Source organism: Benincasa hispida, chromosome 6 (assembly GCF_027475165.1).
Source record: "Benincasa hispida cultivar pf3 chromosome 6, pf3_genome.v1.1, whole genome shotgun sequence".
Classification (NCBI taxonomy): Eukaryota; Viridiplantae; Streptophyta; class Magnoliopsida; order Cucurbitales; family Cucurbitaceae; genus Benincasa; species Benincasa hispida.
The window spans coordinates 17,428,457-17,441,145 of record NC_143483.1 but is presented as its reverse complement, the minus strand read 5'-3'; the positions used below and the strand labels follow the sequence as shown (position 1 = coordinate 17,441,145).

At 29.7% G+C, this 12,689-nt stretch overlaps 1 non-coding gene across 1 annotated transcript; it reads right to left on the bottom strand.

Moving 5' to 3' along the window:
* Positions 1-12,252: 12,252 nt before the first annotated feature.
* TRNAY-GUA (transfer RNA tyrosine (anticodon GUA)) lies at positions 12,253-12,336 on the bottom strand. The gene is given in 2 exon segments: positions 12,253-12,288; positions 12,300-12,336. It is a non-coding gene; the product is annotated as a tRNA-Tyr (tRNA).
* Positions 12,337-12,689: the final 353 nt, after the last annotated feature.

Here is a 12,689-nt window from a genome sequence, read left to right as displayed (position 1 = left end):
CATTAGATATTTTCACACCATAGAAACTAAGTTTAACCAAAAGAGAAGAAATGAAGATAATGACCATAATCCTTATGAAGGAATATGTATCTTTAAACTAGTTGGTCATCCTATGGGACCAGTCAAACAAACAAGAAGGCTAACGATACAAGGGTGGAGACAAGCTCATCTCATTATTGTAAAGAACTGTGATGATGTCCTCTCATATATTGGGTATGTAAAAATTCTCTTATTGATAATTTTTTAAAATATTTTTAAATAAAATCCAAAGTAACTTTTAAATTTTTTTAATGAGCACATACAAGGATTACAACATCTTGACCCTAGAAACGCAAAAAAGAAAGCATGATAAAGAGTTTATAGAATGGTTTGAAGATCATGTAAGTGAGAAAAGACAATAGTTATGATATTTATTCATCTATACAATTTCTATTCATTTTAATACATGATATTATTTTCTATTTAGGTTACTAAATTGTATATCGATGGAAGCAACAAAGTTGACAAACAGTTATTAGGTTTATCTTGAGGTCCATTACAATAAGTAACATGCTACAAAAGGTACATTGTTAATAGATTTATCGTATCAAGGATGGTGATTTAAGAAAAACACAAACTAGTGGAATAGTAGTGAGAAGAACTGATGATCAAGAGTACTTTAGTGTATTGCATGATATTATTGAATTACAATATATGGGTGGAAACAAAGTCGTTTTGTTTAAATGCAAATGGTGGAATATCAACAATCTCGATAAAGGAATTAGAATTGATGATCATGGACTAATTAGGGTGAATATAATGTACACATTGGCTACAAATGAGCCATTTGTATTAGCGTGCCAATCTGAACAAGTTTTTTACCTTGAAAATAGAAGAAACCCGATTTGGTATTTTATGTTGAAAGTTGATCCAAGAGATTATTACAATATCCCTTTGATCATAAATGAAGATTATCAAGAAGAAGATGAAGGAGAAGACGAAAATAGAGGAATTTAATTCTTAATTTTTTTTTATCTGTCGTTTATGTTAGGTAATCTCTTTTTAACTTTATAATATATGATATCTCTTATTTCTTAAACTAATATTCAATTTTTATTATGTTATTTATCTAGCTTGCTTTTTCTAACAAGTTCATTATTTATGTAAAGGATGAAAAAAGTAAGAAGCAGATTAAACAACAATAATAGTATAGATAGTCACGAGAATACTACAATTGTATCTATATCTAACCAAATAGTTGAAAATCAACAATCTTCAACAAAATCTAAAGCAAAAGCTGGTTTGGAAGCTTCATCGTTTACGGGAGAAATCTGATCAACTACTAGTCATGAAAAATTTCAAAATAGAGGTAACATGTTTTTTATAATATATATATTATTTATGTTTGATTTGTTAGTAACTTACTTTATTTTCTTTCTTTTTACCTTAGAATCTTCTTTTAGAGTAAGAAAAGTACGTGGTCCCACACATAATCTCAAACTAGTTAAACTGCCTCATGGGATTAGATTTGAAGTATCATGGAGGAAGAAACGGTCCTTGAAGATAATGCCACTACAGGAATTTTGCGCTTTAATGTCGGTTGAAAAAAGTGAAATCGGATGTATAATGTCGATTTTGTTTTTTTTTAAAAAAAAGAGGATCTTTAATTTCGGTTTTAAACTGACATTGTAGAGGTACCTTTAATGTCGGTTCTAAACCGACATTAAATACCCGCTTAATTTATCCTCTCACTTTCTATTTTCCCCCCATTTTTTTCATTTTTCCCTCTTCATTCTCCCCCTATTTTCTTTTTCCTCTCATTCTCACACTTCCCTCTTCAAACCCTTTTCTTTCTCACTTCTCTCTTCCAAACCCTTGCCATTCGTCCGTTGATCGTGGGTGAAGAATCTTTCGTGGTGTAGATCTGGCTTCCGTGCAGGTTTGTTCGTCATGTAACCCGCACCCAGTCGCTCGGATCTGCTACTCGTTCTATTGAAGCACCACAGCCAATCCGAATTTGATCATGGGTCAAGCTCGTTCTATCAAAGCGCCACAATCGGATCTGCTACTCCCTCTTCAATTATTTTTCTGTGTCTTATACTTCCGGTTTGATAAATAAGCACCCAAACTTGATACGTTAATCATGTGTCTCCAGATCTGAAGTTCATATCCCCACGTGGTGTGTGATGCCGTTCGTCGTTTTATTTTCCCTCGCTGTCGTTCTGTCGCCATTTGTCATTCGATTTTCCCTTGCTGCGTGTCTCCAGATCTGTCGTTGTTCGTCTTTGTCCACCACGCTGCCGTCCAGATCAGTATGCTCTTCTTCTCTTTCCTCTCTTAAACTCACAATAATTTTTGTTCTTATGTTTACGCCTCTCAACTGTTTGTGTAAATGTCTCAATGAAAGCTAGCTGTGGTTTCACTCCAATGTCTCTCTGCTTCTAGATTTGGGCCTTTTTCTGTGTCTATAGCCTTTGAAATTTGATTTAATTAATGGTTTTTTATGCATGAGAAAAGAAGTGAAAGCGAAATGTTGAGCGCAAGGCACTGGGTAGACGATCGTATAGCAAAAGAGCGGCGCTACACGATGAGGTAGATGATCATCTAGTAAGTGAGCGATGCTACACGATGAGGTAGGCGATCGTGTAGGCAGGCGTTAGACGATCGTGTAGCAATGCGGGGAGCTAAACGATGAGGTAGGCGATCGTGTAGGCAAGCGCAGGACGATCGTGTAGCAATGCGGGGGGCTAAATGATGAGGTAGACGATCGTATAGCAGATGCGCGGAGCTAAGCGATGCGCTAGACGATCGTGTAGATATGCGTGTGACGTTAAAAGATGAGGAGTTACACGCTAGACGATCGGGCTATACGATAGGAAAAGTACTGCATGATCAGTGTAAACGCTAGACGATAAGCGTAAAAGCTAAACGATAGCACTAGACGATAGCAATAAACGATAGCGTTGAGTATTAAAGCAATGTGCGGGCTTTAAACAATAGACTACATGATGGCACTATGCGATGGCCGTGAGTGCTAGACGATAGTTGTGCTGCGCTACACGATGAGCAAACGCGCTACACGATAGGCGAAATGCTAAGTGATAGGCGATGACGTTAAGCGATAGGCAGATGCATTAGACGATAAGGCATCAGCGTTAAACGATGGAGGTAAATGATGGACACAGTGGCTAAACGATAGGCTATGTGTGAGATCGTTGAGAGCGAGATCGTTTACTAAATGATTGAGCTACATTATGGGCTGTTGGAGCTAAGCAATAGAAGCAAGAACTAAACGATGGATCGGTGCTGAGGCTACCGTTGACTGTTAAAGCAACCTTTGAAGACTATAGATTTGGATGCATTCCCTTTAAATGTGAATTTGGTAAAGATTCTCTCATTTATTCAACTATTGAGTTTTCTTATTTTGCAGGTGCAACAAAGGAGTAAAGATTTGGTATCGCAACCTCTTTATGCTTTTTCTTGGGGAACTCTAGATCCAACACATTTACTACAAGAATTTTTCCTTGAATGTACCATTTATGCACATTCCCAACAAACACCGTTAGTTGAATATGAATTCTGATCACATTTTCATTTTCAATCCTTTGTCTTAAACCTTTTTTGTTTGTGATCCTTTGAACAGCAGTGGTCAGTCGAAGATGCCTATAACCAGACACTGCTGAAGCTGGGGGGTATGTTCAGGAAGAATTATGAAGGGATCCATACTTACCAAGTGGAGAGGGACATTAAACTCATAATATTTGTAAAATCATAATGTTTGTATTACTTGTAATTTGTGTTTTCAAGGGTTGAATTATTGTACGACCTTTTAAATGATAATTTTATAGCAGAATTTGCGAATTAAATGTAATAGATTTGCAATCTATATATAAATAATATGTCATAGCCACAATATTCGATGATGATGTGTCATGTTAAACTTTTTGACAGAAAAAATGGATTCGGCAACGAAATTTAAAAAAAGGGACAATAATTGATCAAACGGACAAATTCTAGGCTTCAGTGTCGGTTTAAAGGGCTTCATTTGATTCTTGGACTTCAGTTGTAACCAACATTAAATACAGTGTTATTGAAGCCCTTTAATGTCGGTTTAAAACCGACATTAAAGACAACTGACATTAAAGGGCTTTAATAACACTTGATCGATATTAAATCCCTTTAATGTCGGTTTAAAACCGACACTAAAGCCCAAAGTTCTTCTAGTGTGCTGATATCTATAAAAGCCAATGCACTATCTTAGCTAGACAAGTTAACTTTACTCTTTTACAAGTAAAAAGTTGGAGAGATATTGATACAACATTAACAAAAAGGAAACTAGTTGAGCTTACATTGGTATGTGAAAAAATAATATTTTTATCCTTTAATTTACTTCCTACATGATTCGATTACAACTACCATTTTCTTTGCAGAAACGATTTAAAGTTGAAGGTCACGAGGCTTCAGTATTGCTTCAAATTCACCGATCTTATAATAATTGGAGAGACATTTTAAAGAAAAAATGGTTATACAAATATGATACAATTGCAGTAGCTTTAACAAATATTTCACCAGAAATTACAAGAGAAGATGTAGAATATCTTTCAAAGTTGTGGAAATCAACCGAATATCAGGTTGTATTTTAATATCTTTATCTTGTACATAAAAAAAGTTGTGCTTATTGACTTATTTTTTATTGATGCTCATACTATACATTTGAAATACAGGAGATGTGTGAAAGAAACCAGAAGAACTATTCTAAATTGAATGTACATCACAATGTGGTTCACAAAGTATACAACAAAGAGTTGAAAAAGAGGTAATTAAATGAAAAATTATATAAGCTTCTTTTAATTTAGTCAAATTATCTAATATATATTATTTTTCACTTAAATAGGTTCGAGTCACTAATGAAGAACCCAGTTGAGTTAGAATTTGGGAGCTAACTCACTTGAACAATAATGGATTGGTTGTGAATGAAACTACACATGAGAAAATGGTAAGTACAAAATAATGGATCGATATGATGTTAATGGTTAGAGTTTGAGTAAGGGTTATTAATTTATCATCTTTGTTGTTTTATTCTAGAAATGATTTAAAGAAGTTGAACTTGGATAGAATTTATGTAGTATATAAATGTTGAGTTTTCTTTAGAATCTTCCAATTTTGAAATATCTAACCATACTTAGTTGTTGTTGTGATGGGATAAAGAGAAGCATAAAACACATTAGCTTTTAGTGCTTTTTCTAAGTTTTTGTAAGTAAATTCTTTGTTGATCTCTTTCGATTCCTTGTTTTTAAAATATTAGTTAGAAAACATTTGGATTGAAATAGAGAACACTACAAATTGGATCGAATGATGGTCTATTCCTTGCCTAATTATATTATATAACACAATTACACTCATTAATAGTCAAGATTTGTGTTAAAGTTAATATATTATGTTAAGTCATCAATATTTATTTTAGAGTGCAAATTGTTGTATTAATTTGAATGATAGAGTATATTTCGATGATAATTATATGGGAAACCTTGATGTTGCTAGATGATATATAGATTTTCATGAAGTGATGTATGTTTTATTGTAAATACTTGAATTTATATGTGTTAGTTTTGAATTATAATATGTGAATTTGTATCTGTAGTCGAAACTTAAATCATATGCTTCTCAAGTGATCGATGGTACTCTATGAACGAGGATGAGATTTTCATACGAGTATTTGGACCAGAGAAACACTGGCGTGTTCGTGGTTATGGAGTAGGTGTTACTCCTTCTAAGTTGTTTGGATCATCGTCTACTATACGCGATCTTGAGCATCGCCTTAATGAGTCCGAACAACGGCTTTAAGAATCTGAACGACAAAGAAAAGAATCTGAACAACAAAGAGAGGTTGAGGTAGAAGCACTTAGGCGTCAAATAAGCGAATTAGAAAATCGTTTTGAGGATGGATTTCAAAAAATGACGGTAGTGATGCGTAAAAAATTTGTTTCTAGTTGATCGATTATAGTTTAATGTTATGAAATTTCAATAGTCTTTTGATGTACTTTTATGACATATAAGTTTACTTCCATCCATGTCATTGTCTTTTTCTCTTTTCTATTCTATTCTTATACTTTGTAATTCATGATACTACAGATAGATAAATTAGTAAAAACAACATTTCGAGATTTGTCAATAAATATGCTAAAAGGTTTTGTAAGAGAATTTTCAAAGGATATATAATTATTGATAAATAATTTTTTAGGAAGGTTTTAAAATTTTTGAAAATAACATGATAAACCTTTAAAAATAATGAAAATCTTCGAAAAAGACGACTTGATAGTAGATAATTATCGATAAATAATTTGACAATTATCGAAGATATATAACCTTTGAAAAATAATAATTTTTGAAGGTTAATCAACCTTTGGAAAATAATACTTTTCAAAGGTTAGTAAACCTTTAAAAAAAAAATTTCGACGGGACCTATTTCGACACTTTTCAAAGGTTGAGATAACCTTTGAAAAAAGATGCATCGAAGGTCTATTAAATATTTTTTTTCGAAGATTTTGACCTTTGAAAAATGTCAATTTTCTTGTAGTGGGAGTGAATATATGGTATATAATGGACAATCTCAAATTAGGTTTTATTCTAATTCGCAGTAATTTTAAAAATGTAGTGAAAATTTTAGCCAGTTTTAGTATTTGTGTGGTAAAACTGGTAAGAAAATTATAACATTTTCTAGTAGAAGATATACGGTGGAATACTATGGATATGAAGTAAAGGAATTGGGAGCATAAGAAAAACACAGATACTCTATTTATAATTATAAAAAATAAATAATTAATAAATCATAGAGAGTTTGTTCATTAATAAAGGAGTGCGATGAGTGAATATATGGTATATGATGGACAATCCCAAATTAGATTTAATTCTTCACATTCGCAGTTTTTTTTAACCCAAGGTTGATATATACTTTTTTTTGACACAATTTTTGAAACTTTCACAGTATTCACAAATTTTATGTTATATGTTATATTTTTTTAATTTGTTTTTAATAACAATAAACTACCAAACATTCCTTCATTTGAGATATTAGTTTGTTATTATTTAAATATTAAACTTGTTAGTATTTCAGTTAGATAAAAGGTATTTTTGATATTTGATGTATTTGATTACAAATTCTAAAATAATTATTTGACGATTTATTAAAAAAAAAAAAGTTTGGTGGCCATTTTTTAAAATTAAAAGTCCATTAAGTTTTGGCCATTTGACTAAGGACGATTTTTTAATTGATCTGGAGATACGATAAGAAAAAAAACCAATATAAAAAATTCCAAATAGGACTTTGAAAACAAAGTTTTATTATGTCGATGTTTCTTTTTTCCCTAAAAATAATTTTTTTACATTATTTCAAATGGTAAAATTGTTGAAAATATTTACAAGATAGAGCAAAATTTTAGAACTATCAATAATAGACGCTGATAGACATTTATCGACTTTTATAAGTTTCTATCAATGTCACTAATAGACACTGATAGAAGTCTATTAGCGTCTATCATAGATAGTTCTAAAATTTTGTTATATTTTGTAAATATTTTAATTTATTTTTATATATTTGAAAACAACCCAATAAATTATATGTTTTAGCTCCAACATATTCGATTTTTTTTTTTTGGTTAATTTAGGTCCTTTTGGTAACCATTTGGATTTTTCTTTTTTGTTTTTGAAAATTAAGTCTATATATACTTCTATTTTCAAATTTCTTCTTTTGTATCTATTTTTTATTAATGATTTAAAAAACGAAGCAAACATTTGATAATAAAAAAAAGTAGCTTTTAATTATTATTTTTTTTGGAATTTGGCTAAAAATTCAATAATTGTACTTAAAAAATATACAAATCATTGTAAGAAATTTGGAGGAAATAGTTAATTTTCAAAGAGATTTTTACAAAAAAAAAAAAAAAGAAAGAAAATCATTCTTTGACCATATATTTCATAGAATCATAAATGTCTTTAAATTTGAATTTTCTCAAAGAAGTCTTTTGGTGTTAGTTTTGGACAATTTTACCCCTTTTTTTCATTTATTTATATTTGTTATATATATATATTTCCCTATTTATGAAGTTTCATTAATTATGGAGAGAGAAAATACATTTAGGTCTAATAAAATTGGGGATAAAACCTCAAATTCATCAATTAAAATTCAAGGATAAAACTTTCAAATTATCTCCAATTAAAATTTGACATAATGAAAAATTTTATCCTAAATTTAAATTAAAGTTTAAGCTTTATGCTCAAGTCTAATAAAATTGGGGATAAAACATCAAATTATCTCAAATTAAAATTTGGTCATACTTCAAATTTTATCTTACATTCAAATAATCCAACTTTAGGTTTTGTCATAAGTCAAATTATATTTTCGATAAAGTCTCAAGTTTCTCTCAAATTAAAATTTGGCAATATCCCAAATTTTATCACAAATTCAAATCATTCAATTTAGGTCTTTATCCCCAAGTTGAATTAAAATGTGAATTTTAAAAAAAAATTCTTAAATTTATCTCAAATTAAAATTTGGGCACAATCCAAATTTTCTTCCAAAATCAAGCCATTCAAGTTTAGTTTTTATCCTCAAGTCAAACTAAGATACAAACGAATTCATCTCAATTTAAAAGTTGGATCATATTCCAAATTTTTATCCCAAATCCAGACATATTTATCTTCAATGTGAATTGAATTGTGGATAAGACCAGAAAGAAAATCTATCTCAAAAGAAAATATGACAATATTCCAAATTTTATCTTAAAATTTAACCAAATTTATGTACCAAATTCATCGTTTGATTAAGTTTACACATTAAGCGAAGTCAAAGTCAAGAACACATAACTTGCATTATGATTCCAACTTTATCTTTTTCGAGATTCACCTACTTATACATGTGCATAAATCTCGTAGAAAGGCATTTGTTGAAGAAGAAAGATGAAATTACAAATCATCAAATTTGGGACCACTTAAAAGCTGACATGTGTCCCAAGTTGAAATTCAAGATATAAATTGACAGATTCTGGTGATGTCACTTGTTTTCATCATGATTATTGGATTAGATGAAATTAATTTTGTCCAATTTGATATTATAATTTGAACTAGGATCCAATTAAGTCCAACAATAAAATAAGCTTAATTTGGACCCAAATGTCAAAGAAGATGCAAATTCAATTAATTGGGTCAAATAGCCAGGTCCATGGACCAACTAAGCCTAAATCCACAAAGTGCACTTGAGAGTTTAAGATCTCTTCATTTGTGGGGGTCAAAAATTTTAGACACTGGAGAGCCTGACTACAATCAGAAGACTCACCGACTCCCGAAATTGACCACGCTTAAAGACTGAAGTCCTTTAGTGATACAAATATTCTTGCAAGACTCCAACTTCAAGAACATCCACACGTTCTGCTTCCATATATCAAGCATACACATTTAGTCGAGAGAGAATCAAAGGAGCAAGTATTAGAAATTGAACCACATTCACATCAAATCTACATCAACATAAGTTTAACTTCACGAAATACGTTTCTCTGAAATCCTCGTGTGAACACTGATCCCTCAAGAATATCATCAAGCCCAAAGGTCGATCATCCAAGAAGATCAGCAAGCCCAAAGACCGATCATCCAGGAAGATCTACCAACTTAAAGATTATAGTTTATTTTGAAAACATCAAAGAATTATGTATTAGAGATTGTACTCACTATACTGAAATTAATTCAAAAACCACGTTCAACTCCACGAAATAAATTTCTTAGAAAATCTCATGTTGTAGTAGAAAATTACTTGTTGATTAAACATTGATAAGCTTGTATAGCCATCAAATAAAATGGGCAAAAAGAAAAATGAGAAGTTACTCTGTTAATTCAGATAGTAGAAATTGTTTTAATTTAAATGTTATCGTTTCTATTTTTTTTCATTAGTTTTTTTTATTAATCTGCCATATGCATGTCTGTTGTTCTTTAAAATACATTTCCCAATATTTTATACCTATTTCGATTGAGTAAATAAAAATGGACTATCAAGCTAAATTTGGACAAATTTTTTTTGAAAAAGGATTATATTTTTCATTTGGTGTCGGTCGTCAAACCAGCTGCAATAGTTTTCCCTCATTTTTTTCTTCTCTCTTTAATCTGTTCTTTTACATTCAAAAAATGGCAACGAACAACAACGACGGCCTATAAAGCATAGACAAAAATATAAATATGAGATACGGATACGATATGCTAATTTCTAAAAATTAATATAGGATACATTGAACATACATTTTCTTTTTCTAAAAAAAATTTAGAATATAGATAAATTTAACATATATGTTAATGATAATAATACAAAATACAATACAAATGCTGAAATGCAACACAAAATGCAATATCTAAGGTGTTGAAGTACAATAATCAATAAAATGCAATTGACTCATATTGATCCGAAAAGAAGAAGATTAGAGAGAAAATATATTAAAATAAACGAGGAGCTTCTTAGTTGAATTGTTGAAGATATTTGAATGAGATATTTTAGTGGAATTTGTGGGACTTAAATCTGAAGATGAAGATTTGATTTTTTTTTTCTCCTTTTAGTTTTGGACTCGAGCTTTTTAAATAGGCTGCATAGTTTTATATCGGGAAAGATTAGATGAGTTGCTTATATTTTTTCTTTAAAAAACGTAAGTGTAAAAATAGATACATCAAATCACATATCAAATATGTATTTGAAAAGTATTTGGGAAGTATTTGAAATTATTGATGTCTGATACGGATTCTTTACCTTATAATCAATTTTCATAATCTTTTTTTAAAAGTGATTAATTCATATCAACGTTTCTATAAAAACATTATTTTAAAAAAAAAACATTTCGACATAAGGCCTCCTTCAGCATAGAATGGTAGAACGCAAGACTTGTGCAGACGACTCGATAAAAAAAATAATAATTTTATTAAAGAGAATAATAGGGATGTACACTAAACCCACATTGATCAATATTCTCACTCTCTCCAAAACATGGGTACCCCTTGGGACCCAAAATTAAAACTCAAGGTTGGAGTACATAAGGGAAACTTTCAAAGCAAAGTTTTCCAATGTGGGATTCTCCAACCAAAGGTTGGTTCCCTCTTAATTTTTAAAACTAAATTTTTCACCCAACAATTCACAATTAATGTTTAATGAACTAGTTTTGTTGTGTAAATTTTGATTACATAGTTAAAGCCTAAAATGAAAATCAAGATAAAATTAGATAATATAAGATTTGACCTAACTTGTTTGGGATTGAAAAGACATATCTTAATCCTAAGAAGGTTAAATCTCATATCTAAATCCCTGCGGGATTAAAGTAAACCGTAGATCAAATCCTCCTATGAATAAACCATTATGACTTCATATGAGATAAGTTAAACCTATGACTTCTTTTCCATTTTTTAATTTTCTTATTAACATAGGCATCAAAGCCCTTTTTTTGTTATGTAGGTCTTCTCTTCCTTAAATTACAAATTTATCTTTGATATCATGTGCAAGTATAGTAGTAGTAGTAGTAATAATAATAATAATAATAATAATAATAATGTTTAAATACTATTTGCATTTTGTCCACCTACTTTCAACTTTAGTTCATTTTGATAATTATACTTTGAAAATGAAAATCTTGATTAATTCATTTACATTTTTAAGAGACTAAAATAATCACATTTTAAAATTTAATGAACAAAATAAAACAAAGTTAAAATTATGAAAATTAATATTTTCAAAATAGTATTTAAACCTAAAAATTAAGTTCTCATTTGATAACAATTTGATTTTTTATTTTTTTACTTTTTTTATTTTTGAAAATTAAGCCTATAAACATTACTTTCACATCTAAATTTCTTTATTTATTATTTACTTTTAACTAATAGTTTAGAAACATGCCAAATTTTGAAAATTTTAAAAAATAGCTTTTCAAAACTTGTTTTTATTTTTGCAATTTGGCTAAAAATTCAACCATTATATTAAAAGAAGAAGTAAATCATGGTAGGAAATAGGGAGAAAATATGCTTAAATTTTAAAAATAAAAAAAACGAAATGGTTCGACTTAAATATGATAACTGTAAAGAAAAATATATTTAAACCTAAAAGTTATAAATGTGTTAAATGTAAAGAAAGAAATTATTGCGACAAATGTAAAGAAAAATGTATTTAAACCTAAAAATTAAGTGCGACAAATGTAAAGAAAAAAGAAATTAAACCTAAAAATTAAATTGTGACAAATGTAAAGAAAAATAAAAAAATCCGACCTGCCGGATTCGAACCAGCGACCTAAGGATTCCTGAGCACACTACAGTCCTCCGCTCTACCAACTGAGCTAAGGTCGGACAATTGTCTAAAACGTCCATTAGTTAATTAGATTTTAAAACTGACATATTATTTATTTATTTATTTGGCTATATCGCCATCTTCTTTTGTGCCAAATTGCCAATTGGAAATTTTGCAGCAATATTCTTTTCTACTTCTTTTTCCTTCTAGAATATTAGATGGTCCTATGCTATTTTTATAAATCATTATTATAATGTTACAATTTTAACCTTCTAATAATTTTTTACCTATAAATGAATTATAAAAGATAAAATTTTAGAGAAAAACAATATTAGAGATTATTTATTTATTTTAAATTTATGAATTGTGGCAAATTTATTACATAATTAATATATGCATTAGTCAAACTTAC